Source organism: Halyomorpha halys, unplaced genomic scaffold (genome assembly GCF_000696795.3).
Source record: "Halyomorpha halys isolate HHAL.00 unplaced genomic scaffold, Hhal_1.1 Scaffold556.1, whole genome shotgun sequence".
Lineage (NCBI taxonomy): Eukaryota > Metazoa > Arthropoda > Insecta > Hemiptera > Pentatomidae > Halyomorpha > Halyomorpha halys.
This window is the reverse complement of record NW_027105572.1, coordinates 326338-333030: the sequence shown is the minus strand read 5'-3', so window position 1 is coordinate 333030 and position 6693 is coordinate 326338.

Here is a 6693-nt window from a genome sequence, read left to right as displayed (position 1 = left end):
AGATGTTTTTAAAATTTATCATTTAAGTTCTGTTAGACTATTTAATAAGGAAAAAACTTAGCTGATATGAAAGATCATTTAATTGTACTTTGATATGCTGGGTTTGTTCAAAATCCTTAGAGTAGTCTTTGACAAAATCGATTTTGACGAAAAAGTTGCTGTTACATTATTTGGACCCAGTGGTCTCAAAACATGACGAAGCAATCAAGGGGTCAGTTACAGTTACTGTTTAAGTAAGGCGCCCCCTCACTGCTGAATAGAAATTTATGATGCCATCTAGTGGCAAAGATATGCGGTAGGAAGTCTGGGCAGCCATCTTGGTTCCCACAACAAAGGGGTTAGTACCAGTAAAGAAGCCATCGTGACCCGTACCGGAGAAGAAGAGGACAGAACTCTTCAATAAGGTCTCTTCTCATAATAATGATGGAGTAAACCTTAGACTAAGGCGAGAGAGGCGGCGGAGGAAGGAGGATGAGAAGAGAGAATATCCTTCCATAATCACATTCCCATTAGAACCAACCATCAAGCTCCATATAATCAACCAAGTAAACTGTAATACCTTCATCAATTAATGTAATAAAACCCAATTTACAACTAACCTACTAACATACATTGTAATCACTTTGCTCAAACTCTACAGCTAATTGTGTCAGAAACCTTTTAAGAGAATAGATGTTATTTCATTTTAAAACCATTATATCGTTATTTAAATACAGTCCACTCCATCATTACCAGCAAACTATCAGTAATTCCTTAATTTAAACCATCTTACCAGTATAATAATTAATTTGGGTAATATCCCCCAATTTTTACTCCGGGGAATACCTAAATTAAACAGTTACTGTTTTGGTATGTAATGCATTTTACGAAGAAATATTTTCAAACAGAAAAAAAATATTTTTGCGCTTATCTCCTTAACTTAATTATCAACTTTCATTCCCCGATGAAAATATCATTGATATTTATTGATTAATTAACAATTATATTTATTAATAAAATAATCCTTATATCAATTATATTTATTAATGATATAAGGATCTTTGTATTTTAATTACCTGATTGCCAAATAACTTGGGATGTCGATACATTAACTGATTGGCCCTTAAGTTTGACGAAGTCAAAGCGATTACTGAGAATTCCCTTCTCTGAACCAACTGTTAAGTACTAATAGCTTCTAAGTCTCTCAACTCAACTTAGAAACATCACCATGTAACATTAAATTATAGACGCTGAGATATCGAATTCTTGATTTGCACATTATTTAAATGATACCTGATTCGAAATAGCACGGAATGTATGTATTTAATGTTTAATTTTTCAGTTATAAAATATCTTTTGAATTCTGTTTTTTTCTTATTATTTTAAATGATCAGTCAGTTATTTTGTTTATCAGAAAATTAAAAAATATTGTACCTAAATCATTCTTTTTTAAAGTGATTTTTCTTAAAAACGTAGCTACTTCAACTGAATCTCAAAAACCTATCAAAATAATAAATACCATAATGATTAAATGTTATATATTTGAAAAATCTTTTTGCCTTTCCTAAATAGATAGAAACCAGAAAGTTTAGAGATTTGAGAACCTACTTCAAACTGGGAAAATTGTAATAAAACATAATTCAAAGATTTAAAACATGATTTCACTCAAAATTGTTCATAAAAACTACATGCTACATGAAAGTATGCTATGAATTTACAACAATGTTTAGGAATAGGATGAGTTTAAGGGAATTCCCACCAGACATCCTGTGAGTTGGGAAATCCGGTCCAAACAGGTGGGAAAGTTGAGATTTTATTGTCTTCCCTCAATAACTTGAATATTTTTAAACAATTGAACTCTTTTACAGGTGCAATTATTCTAATATAAAACTACTTTGTTTATCCACAATTAATATTCCTGGAATAAACTAGGGCAGAAAAAGCCGGGATAAGTTCCTTCAACAATTGAATGCCTGAAATTAATTCTGTAATCATGAAGAGAACAAGTACAAAAAAAAACTGTCATAATCTCGTTAAAAATATCAATTTGGTTTGCTATACTAAGCTCCAAAGTGTTCCTAATAATAGGTTTCAAGACAAATAAACTAATTTATCATTTTTTTAGAAAAATATAATCTTTGTATCAAAGTACATATCTTTTAGTGTGTACTATATTTTATTTGTTATTTCCGTTTTCATTAATTGTCAAAAACCTTTTACTATTCTCATATAATTTTATAATTCACTGTACATCTTTTTTAATTTTTCATTTATATTTACATCGTTTAAGTGTATATTTTTTAGTCCTGATAGAACCTAGCAGCGTGGGACGAAACGTTTGCTTGTATCAAATAGTAATAGCTGTTGTTGCATTGGAAACTAAAAAGTAACAGGTTAGTTGTTAGCTATTTGCTCATAGCTAACTCTTGGAACTAAATTAGCTATCATTTGAAATCAGCAACTAATATTTAGTTAGGCCATAGCTAAAAACTGATCTTTAGTTTGTTTTATCTTCAGTTTCAACTGAAAAACTAAAAAGAGATGTAGATAGTTGACCTTAGCTTACTGATTAGAGAAGATGATAGGGGGGGGGGTGCGGTCAGCAGATCGATCAACCTACTACTGTCTTTGTCCATAGTTCAACTTTTTTCTCTCTAAATGGTGGTTGTTGTCTTTTTGTTTTAATAGCCCTGACGAAGACGTGAAAATCAGGTCGAAACGTTGGCATAAATAAATATTTTTTTGTTTATTTACAACATATATTCTTTGCTGACCGCACCCCCCCCCCCGATCATCTTCTCTAATCAGTAAGCTACGGTCAACTATCTACATCTCTTTTTAGTTTTTCAGTTGAAACTGAAGATAAAACATCTCCAATCATAAATCGAAAAACTTAAAAATAATATTATAATAAAAAAATCCAAGTAGAGGCTTCATCTTAACATTTCTTATTTCCGACATATGGCCATGTTTAAGTTTTCTTAGGTTAATCAATTAATTTGAGAGGTGCCACGAATGCAATGAGAATCGATATTACAATAACGAGATTTTGTATCGATTTATTTTAACTTTTCGGATTTCTAACATATAGGGATCCCTTAATATGTTTTTGAATATGCTGAAAATAAAAACAAAATCTATTTTATGATCATGCGACTGCGTTTCGATTTATTTAACGATTTGGATTTCTAACATATTGGGACCCCTATGTATATTTTTGGAAGTGGTGAAATTCGATTTATTTTCAGCTGCTCCAAAATCTTATGAAGCGACCCTATTATGTGAGGGTAACTACTTATAGGGTTAAAGAATTAGTTCCCTTCAGAAATAAGAATTAATTAATCTAATGACTGTTAGCTACCGCTAAATCTTCTAATTAGTTGTTAGTTGCAATGGACAAGTTCTTATTTTTTAGGGGAAAACTAATGTTGACAACTATTTAGCTATCTGTTTGTACTTGATTAACTAAATAGTAGCTAGCTAATGCCCAGCTCTGATGAAGGTGGGTCCGCACTGTACTATGTTATATTTTCAAAATATCTAAGGGCTGTATGTTTATGTAATGGTCATAAACATTTAATAGTAAACATGGAATAATGAACATATCAGTATATCAAAGAGTACTTTACCCTAAATGAAGGAATACTGTTCTTTATTATCTAGCTAAATAAAATTTTCAATCGACGGAGAGACAAGCACCCAGGAAACGAGGAATACTTTTTCACTGCAAACAAACCCAGAACTCATTTATTTTAGTTGCTCGGATCAAGGGTTAGCTGACGTCAAGTGTTCTTTCTCCAACCTCTTATTTCTCGCCTCATCACGCTTTATCTTGGATTATATTGTTTGCAAGAGTTCTTATTTTTCCACTGGAAAATATATCTTGGCAAAAATATTTACACGATTTCTTTATGCAAGTATTCACAATTTACTTCAACCTTTGCCTGTGTTGGGCAATTATTTAACAAAAAAATTTTTTTTTGTTTAGTAACATGACATCTATCTGTTCATAGTAAATTTCACTAAATAAATTGTAGTTTATATGCTAAGGTTGGATTCCATATACGTTCAATGGTTCACATACTTCCTCATGAGACAATTTATCCGTTCATCATACGTTAAAAGTATGTACAATCATTCGTTACATCTATTTCACTCGATATCTTGTTATATCACCGATTATATAATTCATTCAAAGCCATGTGATGCTGCTCACAGTTTTTAAAATTATTCAAGGCTTTTTTTTTAATAGTCCCTAAAAGAAAATATTATTGCTACATCGGATGAATAACTACGTGATTGTTTTATTGCCTTTTTCTGTTGAGGGTCTACATTTTAAGGTATTTTCGGAAGTGTACCAATTTTTGTGATGCGTATTGCTAGATGTACATGTGTTGGGGCACACATTATTTATGAATTTAATGAAACTTAACCTAAAAATTAAATCTAATAACTACATGTCCTTTACGTGGTGTGTTGACAACGCACCTGAGAGGGTGCTGGTGTCATATTGTTAAAGAGCGGATTTGTGAGGTATTTTAGTGAGTTGTTACGGCGGGTAAGAATTCAAAAGGAACCTTTACTAGCCCAACCGTGAAAAGAAAAGAAATGGTCAAATTTTGTTATTTATTTTTAAATAAGTAAACATAATAAACAAAAAATATACAAACTAGAAAAAAATATTAAAACTATTACAAAACTAAATTAATTGAACAAAAGAGAAAAAAGTCTTATTTCACCGGTGATTGGTGGGGCCCCGGTTGTGGTTGTTCTGAGTGGATATTCTCGTGGAAGTAGATCCAGAATGCTGGTAACTACGAGTGCGTAGTGAGTAGATAAAGGAGACGATATGTGTGTGCAGTGAGACGTTAAGAAGTTGTCTGTCTATTTTCAATATAAAAAACAATAGAGAGTGGTTGGTTTGTTTTTAGACTTAATAAAAATCACATGTTCAAACTATCGACTTGTGGACCATATGTTGGCCGCAACATACCGCCCGCCTAAAATTTGTTAAAAATTTTAAATTGACACTGATGGGGTTAAGGAGAAGTAGTTTGATCTCTGGTTTTCAACTATGCAGGTATGATCGGCAATAAGTGGTGCTTCACTAGTTCCAACGGTTGAAGTCCTTTAGCTGCAGAGTACAGTCCTGCAGTTTGCAATATCCAGCATTTGGAAGACGTGGTGAGCCACGAATGCGTTCATGCGTTGAAGAAAGTGTCCTTACAGGTACAGGTGAACCTCAAAGAAAAACGAGCTTCGCAGTTCCCGTCGGGTTATGACTGTGGCAGGATTTCAATAAGCTACATAGTAAAAGAGCACACCATTCCGCCCGCTTAAAATTTTAACTTTATATAGTATCAGAGAAATTAGGTATTTAATACTACAGGAAATGTTGCCCAGAGAAAACCGCACAAATTATAGAAAAGCGCGAGGGGTAAGAGAAGGTATGTAGAGGATATGTGTACAACAGACTTGAGTGGTTGGAATGGCGAAAGTGATGAAAGAAGGCGGATTAATTTTACGAGATCTCTGGTGCATGTAATAATTAATCTTATTGTGGGGGATCTGAGACGACTGCAGAAAATAAATAAAGATTGTAAGAAGCACACAGGAATATTATGGGGAACTTAATTCTAATGAACATTGCAACCCTTGCACAACCACTTAGGAAAATTATCGGCTTCCTACGTTCCCCTGGTTATGATGACCGAGTTGGGCGGTTGCAATGCCAATGAGCAATGTGTTCGCCACCAGAAATATATGATTTTCCTTTTCAGCTGCAGGGCCTCTTCGAGAGTTACGTAGCGAACAGGAGGAAGGCGGTAATTCATTAAGTACCACTTGGAGGTAAGGTGGCAGTGCATCAACTCGTGGATAATGAAGTCCTGATGCAATTTCGTTGGTATGGTGTGGACTTGGTGCAGCTGGGCGTCTAGATCTATGAGTTTTGAACTCAGAAACACTAATTAGGAGAAGTTTTTGATCAGTGAGTAGGGACCTCTTGACGAACTTCACTGTGGGCTAGGGATGGGATATCGAAATCAAAATATCGATATCGATATCGGATAGCAATATCGATATCGATATTATATCGGCACTTAAATATCGATATCGAAAATTTAACGAATTGAAGTAATAATAATTAAAAAATGATAACATAGCATGACATAGGAAGACTTGTTTTATGTCATAACTATTCAATCAAAATATATAAGAAACTCTCAATAACAATGAAGCAAAGCAACACCATGAAAACTATTTCATAAACATAAGAAATGTAAACTAAAATATAATTGTTTAGTATAGAAAATTTAAAAATGGAATACGGATATATTATTTTGATAATTACATGTTTATTTCGAAATTTCTAAATGAGCCACAGTACTCCGATATTATTTTATCAAAATATAGATATTTTGTTTAAAAAGAGTAGAAAATTGATTTGATTTGATTAAAAAGACTAGAACATTTAAAAGGGAAATATCGATATCTTATGTAGATAATTACACATTTATTTCGATATTTTTTATTGTTGTAATATTGATATATGATATTAGCAAATATATTCCGATACTGTTTTATCGAAATATCGATATTTGGTTAAAAAGACAATAAATAGAATACAAAATTAAAAAGTGAGATATTGATGTTTTATGTTGATAATTATATAATTATTTCGATATTTTATATTGTTATAATATCGAAATGGAA